The 13806-nt window shown below is 36.0% G+C and overlaps 1 protein-coding gene and 1 long non-coding RNA gene across 13 annotated transcripts in view; one reads left to right on the top strand and one right to left on the bottom strand.

Moving 5' to 3' along the window:
• Window positions 1–427: 427 nt before the first annotated feature.
• Window positions 428–13806, top strand: part of Glut1 (Glucose transporter 1) — a 50094-nt gene continuing 36715 nt past the window's right edge. For 7 of the 12 annotated variants that reach the window (XM_087411906.1, XM_087411910.1, XM_087411907.1 and 4 more), the window contains exon 1: window positions 428–1563. The gene's annotated coding sequence lies outside the window, so the exon portion shown is untranslated. Of the gene's footprint in view, window positions 1564–10703; window positions 10853–13806 lie in introns of those variants that run through there. The other 5 variants (XM_087411908.1, XM_011062116.2, XM_011062118.2 and 2 more) reach the window with 2 other exon arrangements.
• On the bottom strand, window positions 2313–6917 carry LOC147907761 (uncharacterized). Its single transcript, XR_015546943.1, has 2 exons — window positions 4294–6917; window positions 2313–4143 (listed from the first exon to the last, which is right to left on the bottom strand). It is a non-coding gene; the product is annotated as an uncharacterized LOC147907761 (long non-coding RNA).

Raw genomic sequence — 13806 nt, 5'->3', positions numbered from 1 at the left:
TAAAACTACCCTCGCCTTTCCTCGCGCGGAACAGTTTAGGGAAAAGTCTCTGAATACGAACGGGAAATCACCGGTTGAACCAACGCGCGAACGTGGCGGAAATTCGCGCGACGATCCGCGAGATCACTCGCCTTTAGTTCGATTCAACGCGAAATCAATAATCTTCAGTCGCGGATTTGCTATTCGGAATTTCGCGATGGAGGAAGAAAGAGAAAAGGAAAGGAAAGACCGGATGAAGAAAGATCGATAGTCATCAAAGAACCGCGTGGGATTTAGAACGTTTTTTTTTTTTTTTTTTTTTCAAGGGTTGCACAGGACGATATCGCGCGGGTGCGGCACGCCGGAGGAAGGGTTAAGAGATAAGGTCGCGAGAGGGGAAGGGGGTGCGCGCCCAACCACCCCCGAGCGGGTACCGCGGCGGGTGATCCCACACTCTCGTCTCGCAGTTACGGCACTGCGCGAGTCGGGCCGAGCAGAGACGCGGATCGCGGGGTGAGCCGTCGCTCGCCATACGTCGAACTGGGTGCCCCGCGTTGGGGCGTCTCCTGGCATCAGCGGGCATCGGTGTCGTGCAGTCGATCGGGGGACGAGCACCGTCTTCTCGGGTCCTCGTGCGTGTAATCGCCGCGAGACGGAGGGAGAGAGAGGGAGAGAGAGAGAGAGAGAAAGGGAGAAAGAGAGAGAGAGAAAGAGAGAGAGAGAGAGAGAGAAGAGAGAGAGAGCAAGAGCAAGAGAGAACGAGAGCGAGGGAAAGAAAGAGGGAGAAAGAGAGAGAGGAAGAGAGCGACGAAAGAGTGCGTGCGTCCTGTGCGTTCGTTCGACCCTTTTTTCCTTTTTTTTTTCCTTTCGCGTCCACCCCCGTCGCGCACGCACACGGTGGGTGCGATCGAGCGCCAGCCAGCAGTATCGGCCAGCAACACGCGAAAAACGGGGCGCACGCCGAGGGGCGCGACGACGATGACACTGCGACGATGTTACTCGGTGTGGTAGCGCGACCACGGTGGTGTCATAGCGTGGTGGTCGTCGTCGCACAGACCAGCAGCAGCAGCAGCAGCAGCAGCAGCAGCAGCAGCAGCAGCAGCAACAGCAGTAGCAGCAGTAGTGCAGACGTCGGCGTCGTCGTCGCCGTCGTCGGGTGTGCACGCGATCGCACAGGCGAGGAGGAGATGGTGCCCTCCCCGGATTGTACGGAGGTGGGAAGTGACTACTCGTCGTCATCATCATCATCGTCATCATTATCGTTATCATCGTTGTCGTCGTCGCCGTCATCGCTAGTTCGCGCTAACGCTAACGTCGTCGTCGCTCGTGGTGCGGTCGCCGCCACCGCCGCCACCGCCGCCACCGTCGTCGCGTTCTCCGCGTTCTTCAGCATCGTCGACATCGTCGTAACTGCCACCGTCACCGCCACCGCCGCCGCCGCTGCCGCCGTCGTCGTCGTCGCCGCCGTCATCGTGGGTGCCACCGCCAGTCCCGCCACTGCCACTACTGCCGTTTCCGACGCGAGCATGTTCGTCGTCCGTGCTGCCAACGAGGCTTCCATCGCGCGGGTCTAACCCCGTGAGGGTGAGTGCGATCATCCCCCTCGTCATCATCATCTATCTCTCCGCGTGTCTTTTGCTTTTCTCGGCTCTTTTCTGTGATATCAAATCCCTCCGGGAGGGATTCTACATCGAGGGGTGCGTTTGTTCCTCTCGTTTGTTCCTTTCGTTCTCGACGATGATCTAAAACGGGATACAATGGGGATCGCAAGGGAGGGAAAAAAAGCAGCGCATAGAGAACAGCGTGTATTAGAGCGAAGAGGAAAGGAAGAGAGTAACGAGAGGGCGAGGGTTGAATTTCTTCGCTCGCTCGCTCGCTTCTCCGATTTTTCTTCCTTTTCTTTTTTTTTTCTTTTCTCTTCGCGCTCCAGCTCGCTCGCTCACGTCACGATCGTCGTGCCCCGGCGGCGAGTCCCTCCACGTAACTTTCGTCAATCGATAATACAAGACGTCCGCAACGTCGTGCGGCGCTCGCAAAGATCGGCCTAGGAGAACGGCGAGATTTGTGCCTTCGTGCACTCGTGCTCGGGGTAACGTGAGCGCTGGACGGAGTTTGCCAGTCTTTGAAGGGAAAATGCGCGAGGGGAATTGCTGGCTCGATTCTATCCTCGTTCGAGCGCGTTCGAGTCGACTCGAGCGAGCGAGCCATCGAGGGTTGCGTTCGACTCGCGGACGGGCGGACGAACGAACGAACGGTGAACGCGAACGCACCCTCGCTACCCTTCCCGCACGTCTTGCATTTTCCTTTCTTTTTCCGGTTTTTTTACCCCCGAATTTGTCGATGGTATCCTCTCGTTTCGATCCTCCTAAGCGCGAGTTCACAACGGCGATCTTTCCGTGCAATGCAGATTTTTCCGTTCATTCCGTGCGATTGCAAAGTTCCAGCAAGAGTAAAAATAGATTGATCGCGTTTGTTACGTAAAATTTATTCTTTGTCTGCACAAAGTAAATGTAAAGTGTACCTCGTGTAAATCATTTCGAAATGAGGAGGTTTTCTATCGCGATGGCACAAATAAGTAATCGTATGTCCATCGTCGATTCAATTACAGAGAAAAAGACATAATGGTAGCAACTATAATAGGTATTATAAGCGACAACTATGTGTGACGTTTTATACGTTTTATATGTAGAATTAATGTACATAATTGAATAAGCAATTTTATAGTTGCAATAACTATAAGATTTATTCTATGTATACATTATTCTGGGTAAAGTGTAGTTGTAGTTATATACAGAGTGACGTACAAAATATCATTGCTCTGTATGTAACATTTATTTTCAACAAAATTGATACAGGACTGTTATAAAATTAATTACCAAAGAGGAAAATTGGATAATTAAACATTTCACGAGTTATCTTTAATTGCTATCCGAATGTCATATCATTTGATTTATATATAACACATTTTATTTTTAACAAAATTTATTATATATGTATACAACATTTATTCTCAACGAAATTGGTACAGGACTGGTATAAAATTAATTACCAAAGCCTGAAAATTGGATAATTAAACACTTCACGTGTCAGCTTTAATAGCTGCTATCATTTCTGTTTTACTTTCAATCCAGACATGAATTTTATCTAACAAAATATTACTTAGGATTATCTTATAATACTTTTATCTTACATATTATTCTGTAAAGATAACTTCGCCAAGGAAAACGATTCTAAATTTATCGAAGGAGCTGTCCCTGAAATATCCGATGTATTATCGAGGCGCACTATATCGCGTACGAGAAAATGACTTGAAGGTTTCCTCGTGCGTGGGGAGGCACTTCCTGTGGAATAAACGCCGACGATCGCGTTACCCGGATACATTGCGTTCCATCGCCAACATTGCAGTGCCGAGGAACTCCACCCGGCGCGGCACGTCGCGACTTCGAGGCCTCTACACCGCGTTCGAATTCTCGTTCGAAGCCCCGAATCACGTTCTCCTCGCTCGCGTGACTCCCTCCGATGTTGCTTAATGAGATTCGGGAATGTACGAAGAAATCTCGGAATTTCGCAGCGGCTCGCCGTAGGATGCCCCAGGTGCGAGGATTCATTTTTAACCCGCGACTCGGGCAACCCGTTAGTTCCCGGCTAATGATCGTATCAGAGCGTTCTTATTTCATGGGCGGATCTATAGAACGTTCTAGAATTGGCAGACAATCGATATATAACGCAGCTCCTGGCCGGAGTTAATTTTTCCTCAGCGAAAATGTCGAGGGAGGTCATCGCTTTCAATGTTTTAAATTTTGACATTCGATATCGCGAAACGCGCTGCAAATCGGGACTTTTGCTGAAACAAACAAAAATTCATCATAACTTGAACGACGAATCTTAAATTAATCGATAAATAAAGTTTCACAAGAAAGAATTTGTTTTTAGGGAAAATGTCGAGGGAAATTATTACTTTCAACGTTCGAAATTTTGATATTCGATATCACGGAATACGCATCAAATTAGGATCCTGCTAAAATAAAAATCCATCATAACTTGAACGACGAATCTTAAATTAAACGACGAATAAATTTCATTTCACGAGGTATAACGCTATGCTGTATTCGCTTTTCGCTGATTTTAGAACGTCTGTCGTGTGAAAATTAATATTTTTCAAAGCTATATCTGTTAAAAAAGCTATTAGGTGTTGGAATTAATTCGTAGCGTTTTACAAGTGATGGGAAGTACTTTCATTAATGTATTTTTTAATGCTCATGTGAAATAAATAACATTCTTTCATTAAAAAACGCTACGAATTAATTCCAACACCTAATAGTTTATTTCAGAAACGTCTACCAATTTGTCTTTAGCGAAAATGTCGAGAGAAATTATCACTTCAAACGTTCAAAGTTTTGACATTCGATATCACGAAACCCAAATTAGGATCCTGCTAAAATAAAAATCCATTTTAATTTGAACGACGAATCTTAAATTAAACGATGAATAAATTTCATTTCAGAGATAACGCTATGCTGTATTCGCTTTCCGCTGATTTTAGAATACGTCTGTCATGTGAAAATTAATACTTTTCAAAGTTATATCTGTTAAAAAAACTAGTTTATTTCAGAAACGTTTGCCAATTTGTCTTTAACGAAAATGTCGAGAGAGGTCATTGCTTTCAACGTTCTAAATTTCGACATTCGATATCACGAAACGCGCCACAGATCAGGATTCCACTAAAATAAAAAAAATCGATCATAACTTAAAGGACGAATAATTAAACGATAAATAAAATTTCATAAAGAGTAAAATGCTATGCATTCGCTGATTTTAGACCGTCTATAAAAATTAATGCTATGAAAATAATTTCATCTGAAGCTCATCATATCTGTTTAAAAAGTCTCGTAAAATATTTGATCTCACAATTAGCAATTTGTCAATTTTTTTTTTAGCAAAGTCGAGAGAGGTCATCGCTTTCAACGTTCTTTTTATCATTTGAAATCGCAAATCGCGCGCTGCAAATCAGGATTCCATTAAAATGAAGAAAGAATTTGAATAAACGAAAATTTGACGAAACGATATTATATAAACTAATAAATGTCACTGAGAATGACGCTTGCATTCACTTTCCGCTAATTTTAGGCTAATTTTCCGTCATACGAAAATTAATATTTGAGCTTCAAAACTATTATTTGTTAAAAGAATCCTTGTAGAATATATCTCAGAAATATTCATCCATTTTTAAAGGTACTCATGAAAATATTTCGCCTGCTCCAAACGGGGCGTATTCACTCCGCAAGTATCTCCGAAGATATGTAGCCGCTCTAAAAAATGCATAACAACTACGCTTTAAAAAATGCATAACAACTTCTTGCTCGGTTTACTCTTCCCCGCCGGGACTTTCTGGAAAATTATTAATTTAGCTCCCCGTAAAGAGTTTTCATTCCTTATTTTATTTGCGGTACGTGCGGTATCATTCATAAGAACCTTCCTATTGATAAGTTTAGCAAAAGGATCCCGTATCTGTGACTCGCTTTTCCGGGCGTATCCTCGTAATGGAGGAAAACGAAATGATGATATCTAAGGGGCATTCCGAATAAGCTAATGACGTACGGAACGTTAATCTCGTTAGTCATGTTAGCGGCTCTGTCGCGCGACTCGAGATGGGTCACTGGAATACCGTATAACACACTGGCTTTCGTTCGTCGATACGAGATTACACGGCGCGTCTATAGATGCACATGCATCTTCACAAACGTATTAATGCATTACGTATGCATCAACGTAACGTATCCCTTAATGCACTGTGAACAGAGACTAGGGCAAATCTTGAATCAAACACAAGCAGAACTCAAGCAGAACACTAGTCATCATGACATCAAAACGGTTCTAAAATGATTACTAATGCACTGAGAATTCCATTTGGTTGAATCAATTAATCTTTTGTTTAGATGTGAGCAAACAAATCCTTGGTTGATGAAATAAAATAATTTAGTTAGCAAAAAGTTTAGTTATTGTAACATTTTATTTGCTTTTTATAATATAATTGGCGTTAAACAATTCAGACTCAAGAAAATATATTAAATTTGACTCAAATTGTTATTTATTAAATGCATATGTTAATCTGGACGATGTTTAGTTTGGAAACTAATTACAGAAATGGAATTTGATTTATATTTTGACACGTATGGAAGATAAAAATTACAAAATATTATTTAAAAAGTTCAAAGGATTGGGTTATCATTGCTCCTTTGATATCTAATAGATAAAAACTTTAATCTCAATTTAATTTACTCTATCTTTTTCTAATTCCTATAACTAGGAAAAGATAAAAAGTAAATTAAATCAAAATTAAAGTTAAATGAACATAAAAATTTTTCTCCAATCAATTACGATTTATTTTAACGTCATTTTGACGTTATCGTTTCACATGATTTGATATTTTGCTTGAAAAAATTAGCCCCAAGCAGAACAAATCACAGTAAATTGATATTAAAATGAATCATACACGATTGAAAAGTGACTTTTAATGATCATTTTGGAATCATTTTGACATCATTTTGATGACTTTTACTGTTTGAATACTTTTTTCGGTTTGGGGTGCGACCGTTTTCGAGATTACGATGCAATTCGTAGTGCGCTGTATTTTCCTACGAAATTATTACAGCAGGATCAATTAGCACTTATCGCGTGTGGTATGTTCATTAGGGAGCGGCGACAGAAAACGGTACTAGCGGAAGAACCATTTCGTAAAAATTGCTTCGAGGGAGATTAATCCCTTGCCCGACTTTCTTGCCTAAATAAAAATTACCCTCGACATTCTGTTCACATCGCGTGTATAATAAAAATTATATATTCACACGAAAGAGGGACTCTCTATTCCTCTTTCAAAATTCTATTCTTTTTAATGTTAATATTTCGTGTGAGCGTTATAAAAGAGAGAAAGAAGAGATAACATTTCATTATTAAATTAGTGAATAAATTTTATTAATTCAAATTATAATTTAAAAAAAGATGTAGGATTACGTTATGCTCAGGGCGAGGTGAACATCAAGGATCGAGTAGCGAAGGGAAAAAGCGCATGAATAGAACGAAGACGCGAAATTTACATCGTCGTGTATGCGGAGTGTCGCGGGAATGAAAAGTTCGGGCTTTAGGGATGATCCAGGGGGTAAACCGCGAGGGGCAAGTAGGTCGTACGTTCGTCAAAAGCAGAAGATGTCCTCGCGCCGCGAACTTCGCGAATCCACGGCTAAACTTGTCGGCCGATGTCGTGGCCGAAGATACATTGCGAGAATCTCCGCAGCGATACGCCAACGTTTCGCTAGGAGCTTTTTCCTTATGCAATAAAACACATTTTGTGTTTGTGTTAAAATCAGCTCTTGCTAAAACTTTTGTATTAGTCTTATAACACATCCGAGTTTTCTTGACTTAACATAATATGATTGTGTTATTTGAATCTTTTGTGTTGATTTGATATTGAACGTCTGTTAATGAAATCACATAATTTATGAATAAATGAACAAATGAAATTTATGTATTTTATTCATAAAACTCGTGTATTTTGTAACGCAAATTTTAAGATAAATAAACTTAAATGTGTTAATTTAATTAACATATTAAATGTTAAAATTGAAACATGTTAACACATCTTGTGTTAAATTAACTTAAAAAGACTCGCACTAATTGGAAAGATGAGCACAAGTTTCACATTTTTGATACACCATATGATTGAAAAAACTATCCATTAATGAGCTATTTTTTATTCACCACATTATAAGCTATATTATATGATGTGAAAACTAATTCACTTTACCAGGACTCAATTTTCTATGTAATTAGTGCGGGGTCCTTTGGGTGGACAGTTTGGGACACGTGAAATGTGTTCGATTTAACGCAAATTTTCCAACTGCGTACACGTTCGCATACAAACGTAAATTCTATCCCTTATAACATCGCATTCTCTTCCAAGATGATCGTAGACGGTTCTTGCCGTCTTCGGTAACGAGAAGAAGTAACATTCTTTTTTTTTTTTATGAGATACGCTGCATCCAATGCGGATGAATTAATACTCGTGACATTTACGAGGCAAGCTCGGAATGAGGTTCGTTAAGGTCATTACAGTATAAGTACCGATCTGGACTGTATATAGACAGTTAAAGCGTGAGCAAAGGACTTTATTTTAAACCGCTGTGTCGGAAGGCCTTTTTTCTATACAAGATGTCTAAAATGAATGTAGATCTTTTTACGATTTTACATAATAAGGAATAGTTTATTTTAATCAATTTAAAGTATCGCAATATCGCAAATCAATTTAAAGTATGGTATATTTAATAGATTAATCCTTAACAGATAAAAATTATAGTCACATTAATATAAAGAGTCTTTCACGAATTAAATTCAAGATTCTTAAATAAATTAGAAGATTTTATTCCCAGTCCAATTTCAAGCAGATTTTAATGTAATTTAATTTCAGGTTTATTCACTAAGATATTTAATAATAAAATTTTAATGAAGTTTGCATAAAGTTTTAACAGCTCAAAAATGATCCTCCTTAAAAAATTCATTCCAATTTGTCGGAGTATTTCTTCTTAAGAAATATTGATTTTGAAACTACTTCATTGTGTCTAACGAATAGAGAAATATCTTTATCTAATTGATATTAAATGTGCTAATTTTTATCTACTTTTTTGTTAATGAAAACAAAATTCCTCTCTTATATAATTTTAACAGAGAGACAATAATGTAGTCAGTAAAATTTTGTATCAATGCGTCTAAATTTCCGCATGAAATCCATAAAAACGAAGCTAATTTATGCAGTAATACCGTCTATAGAACTGATGACTATAGAGATAGAGCACATGAAAAATCAACATTACGACGCGTTACATAATGATGCACATTATACAGGCTATACACAACATACGCAGTGAAATTCCCACTTCGTATTCAGACAATCGAGAAAACGAAAATTCTTGTTGAAAAAGAGAAAAATTTAAATGAATTCCAGTTCAGTACAGTTGCATCGCATCAACGAGCGACAATGAGCTTTTCATGCGACAACTCGCAAAAAATGCTTAATTAAATGAGCGCAGGAGTTACAGTGAAAACTAATTTGCGAAAAATGTTCCTGATTAAAAAGTGCTTGATTAAAAAATGCTTGATTAAATAAACTCAGGAATCACATGAAGACTGATTCACGCTCATTTGCAACATGTAAGAAATATCTTGGAAGGAAATCTATTTAATTCATTAAAACAGAAGGTTATGTTCTAAAAAAACAAAAAAAATTTCAAAGTTGTATTACGTGTACTTTTTTAACTCTTTGCATTTTAAAATTTACAATGTCAAATTATACTCATTTAAGTTAATTTTATCTATAGATCTCAACATTGTTTCTACCCAATATATCGTTAATTTGATTAAAACAATAGAGTTAATTAACTCAAGAAAGTTGTATTAAATTAGACTCCAATTTAGTTTATCATTTACTAAATGCATATACATTAGTATGGACGCTGCTTATTTTAAAAGACCATAGAAATAAATTGCTTTACATTTTGACACAGATGAACGTTAAAAATAATATATGTAAATTATTTTATTAAAATAATTTTAAATTATTGAGTTCTTTAATTCAACGGATTATGTTATTGTTGTTTCTAACAGCGTGCGTTTCAGGAAACGAATCAGTACAATATTATATGTTATCAGCATCAGATATAATAATTAAGCTTCTGCTTGGAGAATCTCTGTTGAAGATTAGATAGTCCTTCTATCACTGTATGGATACACGGAAAGAAAGATTTTGTTGAAGTATTTAAAAATTTTGCTAGACGTACATCTAAAAATAATTTGTTGAATTATGAAACTATTTACACAGAAGTATGCTCTCAAGCATGATGAGTAATGCTGCAAGAAGTTTTGCCATTCTAGCAATTTGAGCATCTTTCGTATCATTATTTTAATGGTTAAGCAAAATTATTTTTAGATCTAGCTATATTTTTAAATACTTTTTTTTTAAAAAAACCTTTTTGTGTACTATTATAATATCTTATCTTAAACAAATGTTTACATTTTTATATTTTTGTACAAATTACGTTATGATGTGTCAAAAACCCTACTCTTCAAGCAGCAAAGAGTTGTTTTAACTTTATCTCGTTGTTACTTTTTGCATTTTATATTTAGCAGAAATTTTATAAAACACGAGGTTGAAAAGGTACAAAAATTATTTATCGACAAATTAAAAAAAATACATGTAATTAGTATAATCATTAACTGGTTCAACAATTATCACACATTATACAAAATTATTAAATTAAATTGATAATAAAAATCAATATATTATAGAAAATCGACTGCACAGTTTTTTTACGAACACCCGGTATCTCTGCCCGGTATCTCTTTTATTCCCATCTATTTGTATTTGTGCGTTACATGCTTGATCTTCAAGTGTAACTGCGCGAAATACCGCGGAAAACCGCGAAAGAGAGAGATCCGGCTTAGCGCGCGCAAACCTTGACGGTAAAACGATGGTGGGAGACGACAGACATGAACGGCTGTACGCGATTACTAGTCGAACGGAGATAAAAGCAAAGTGACTGCACGTGACCTGATGGTAGGAGAAACCGAGATAGGAACCGAGGGAACGAGAGAAAGAGAGAAATTCAAAGTGAAGTTTAGTATACTGTCCGGACTGTCGGAGTTACGTTGTGTCAACGCAACAGTGAACTTTTCGTGCGACAACTCGTGCCCAGTGCACTTGCAGATCAGTTACACGCGTGCAACGTAAAGTGCATCTTATTATTCCGTAAACACACCTTCAGTCCGTTGGTATCGCAGATATTTTCTGTATTCTCGTTGGAATGCAAACGAGTTCAGTAGGAAGGTGAGAATGTTTCTAGATTATAACAGAAATTCACTTTGTGATCTGTGTTCAGTGTGTGTAAACCGGTTTTCTCGTTGAATAGGAAATTTTCGTGATCAATTTTTATCGAAACAAAATTTTCATGAACTTTGATTACATATGGCCGGATATTGTGTGCATATGTTATATACTGTGTTGGAACAAAAGTTCGTAGTGATATTTATTTTTTAATAATATTTTTAACGATTTTTTTAAAAATTGGAATTATACTATATATTTGCGAGAGTTTCAGTTTTAAGAATTTGTTTTTTAAATTGCGATATGATGATTTTTAATGAAGTTGTGAAAAATCAAAATATTATATCTCGAAATGTTACTTTTATTCCACGATAACACAAAGGAAATTTCAGAAGGATCCATCGAGTTTTAATGTCAATTTTTTGATGATTTTTGATGCAAAACAAAAATACGTGTCGCGGCGTTTATTAACATGCGGCTTTGATTTTAAGTTATAAATTTTTGGAAATCGAAAAATTCAACAATTGCTGCGGTTGTTACTTTTCTCGAACATTAAAATATCGACATCATAATATAGTATTTCCTACAAAAACAATATTAAGGCGTTTAAAATAATTAAAAAATTAGTATCGCACACAGAAATTATTAATGACATGTGTCTCGATATAACGACAACGGAATCTTAAACGTTCCATTTATTGTAAAAAACGTTTTCTAAATGTTTCTTTAATAAGCTTTTCTTGAAGAACAAGCGGATTCTGAACTTTTCAAAAATTTTAACTCAGAAAAAAATAAGTGGCATGTTGCTAAACGCCGCGATATGAAAAAAAATGTCATCCAAAAATTTGATGAGCACTTTTAAGGTTCCCCTCGTCAGTAACAAAAAATTTAACAATATTTTAAAAAACAATTGTGTAAGAAAAATTTTAAGCTTTCACGTTAGATTTTTTGTATATTATATATGTATATGTGACAGGCTTACAAAGTGAGAAGAAAATTTCTCATTTTGTCCAGTTTATTGTTTTATAAGTAAAAATAACTAAACTCACAAAAACTCAAAAGCCATTGTAATCTTTCGGAAGTAGAGATTTTAAGCTTTAAAACTTTTTTTAATTTAACTTTGTCCAGTTTTAACATAATTATAATTTTTAACGTAAATACTGGAATTTTTAACTTCGTAGCACTGTGCATTTTTATTCTTATAATTATTTGCATCACATACGCAATAGTATTACGTGGCAATGGTATATATCGAAAATGAACGTTATTATGTGTCATTAAATTTTATCAGAAAAGAAGTCCAATGTTTTTGAAGTTTTAGAACCATTATTTTATATAGTATATATATATATATATATATATATATATATATGTACAAAAAATATAATATCTTAAATAAAATATATTTGTTGCATTCTTACGCTTTTTAAGCATTAAGGGACATTGTTTTAAAAAATAAATATTATTAATTAATATTAATCATCGATTTTTTTATCTTAATTTAAACATGCTAATATACTGCCAATAGCAATGTGATATGCATATCATAAAGCATTCACATTTTTTAGACTATTAAATTCATAATGTCAAATTATATCCAATTTGAGCTATTTTCATTTCTGTAGATCGCCATTTCTATAGGTTGTTAAATCTATACATAGTCGCATTAAAACAAATGAAGTTAAACAATTTAATTCAAAAAAATATATTAAATTTGGCTGAAGTTTGAGTTAACTTAGTTATTATTTACTAAGCGTTAAAATAGATGTTAATATAGACATCAATATGTTTACTTTGAAATTAATCACAGGAATTAATTGATTTATATTTTGACACACATAGAAGTTAAAAATAACAAAGTATTATTTAATTTAAAGGATTAGATTGCTATTGCTCCTCTGACATCTCTAATAATGTATGATTATTTTTGATAATTAGTTGTACAATTATTTTTATAATAATACATAGAAAATGGACCGATAATGGAACGATAAATGAATAACACAATTAAGAGAAAGAATCCAATATTTAAAGTGCTTCTCCTGCTGTTTAATAATATTCGTATGTAAATTTTTAAAATATATTAGGTGTTGGAATTAATTCGTAGCGTTTTTAATGAAAGAATGTTATTTATTTCACATGAGCATTAAAAAATACATTAATGAAAGTACTTCCCATCACTTGTAAAACGCTACGAATTAATTCCAACACCTAATATTTTTTATAAACTGCGTTAATTCGGTTTGTTGGAAACATAATCATAAACTGAAATTGTAAATAAAATGTTACAAATTGATTAATTAAATAATGCTAATAAGCACCTTAAATCATTGCAAAGAATTTGTTGCGAAAAATATTACCTCAGTGAGGATATTTTTACAATGTTTTTTCCTTTCGGGATATTGCGTAGTTAATTTATGTCAAAAATAACTAATTGCGGAAACACTGAGAAAGAGATATAAAAATCTCTGTATTATTTCGTACCGCTAATTGAAACGTGTTTATCGTTTTCTCTGATTGTTCTCCGTAAAATCGTTTGATTACGCTCGAAAGCTTTATACGGTTAAATGAACTTTGATCAGTAAGTAAATTGTACGCGAGTTTTTATCGTGGGAAAATTTTCACACAACGGATTGTCTTTTTTAACAACGTATTTTGTTATTCATTCACGTTAGACATTGCTAAACGGAATTAAAAAAAAATACTTTAACGGAGGATATCGCTGTGCATGAATTTTACATTCTTCAAAAATTTCATTGACCCACTTAACCCGATTCGGTTATTCATGGCTTTGTTAAAGCTTAAAGTGACACGACGATACAATATTCAGTTCTCAGCGACAACGAGAGGATTGGATCGTACAGATCCAATCAAGTCAAACGTTGATACATTCCAAAGCCTTGACACCGAGAGATGGACAATAAGACGTTTCGAATATCATATTCCTGACCTGCATC

Source organism: Acromyrmex echinatior, chromosome 12 (genome assembly GCF_024713525.1).
Source record: "Acromyrmex echinatior isolate Ae372 chromosome 12, ASM2471352v2, whole genome shotgun sequence".
In the NCBI taxonomy this organism is placed as follows: Eukaryota; Metazoa; Arthropoda; class Insecta; order Hymenoptera; family Formicidae; genus Acromyrmex; species Acromyrmex echinatior.
The sequence above is the reverse complement of the archived record's forward strand: the minus strand, read 5'-3'. Positions and strand labels throughout refer to the sequence as shown.